Below are 633 nucleotides of genomic sequence, written 5' to 3' on the forward strand. Positions count from 1 at the left end.
ATATATAAAAAGAGATCATTTTAATCTCAGTTTCTTACCCAGATACAGGTCGTAGTAGTCACGTCTTTGTGTAGTTTTGGTTTCACCCCTCACTGAGTGAATGGGAGAGAACGTGCTGCCACTGCTCATGATGTTAGCAAGAGCTGCAGTGATGATCTGACCTGAAGTAAAGAGAAAACAAAAAAGATGCGCTGTAGACACAGCACACTTCACAAAGTCATATAAACCGCACTGAAAGTTCACTGTCAATTCGCATTTAAAACAAAAAAAACATATTTATTTAAATCACTGTAGTAAAAACAGCCTTGCTGCAGACTAGAGGAAGCATTGTTTGTAAGACCGTCTCCTCTACATACATTACCTTGAAAATAATAGCCTCCTGGTGCACCAAGTACCGCTCTGCCATTCTGTCACAACCATCATTTTTAAATACATGAATAAAAAAAAGAGATGTTAAACCGTTTAATAAATATGTTTATGGTATCGCAGGTACTGCGTATGACGGCATTGCATTGGTTATTCATCATTTGTTCTGACTTCTTACAGGTGTACGAAAATGCAAATGGATTCAAAAATTCAAACTCCACTGTCATTAAAAGAGAAGCAAGTAACCTCTGTGATATCTGTGGTAAA

At 37.3% G+C, this 633-nt stretch overlaps 1 long non-coding RNA gene across 1 annotated transcript; it reads right to left on the bottom strand.

Moving 5' to 3' along the window:
* Nucleotides 1-36: 36 nt before the first annotated feature.
* On the bottom strand, nt 37-633 carry LOC122333680. The gene is made up of 3 exons (XR_006248657.1): nt 613-633; nt 362-407; nt 37-161 (listed from the first exon to the last, which is right to left on the bottom strand). It is a non-coding gene; the product is annotated as an uncharacterized LOC122333680 (long non-coding RNA).

Source organism: Puntigrus tetrazona, unplaced genomic scaffold (assembly GCF_018831695.1).
Source record: "Puntigrus tetrazona isolate hp1 unplaced genomic scaffold, ASM1883169v1 S000000343, whole genome shotgun sequence".
In the NCBI taxonomy this organism is placed as follows: Eukaryota; Metazoa; Chordata; class Actinopteri; order Cypriniformes; family Cyprinidae; genus Puntigrus; species Puntigrus tetrazona.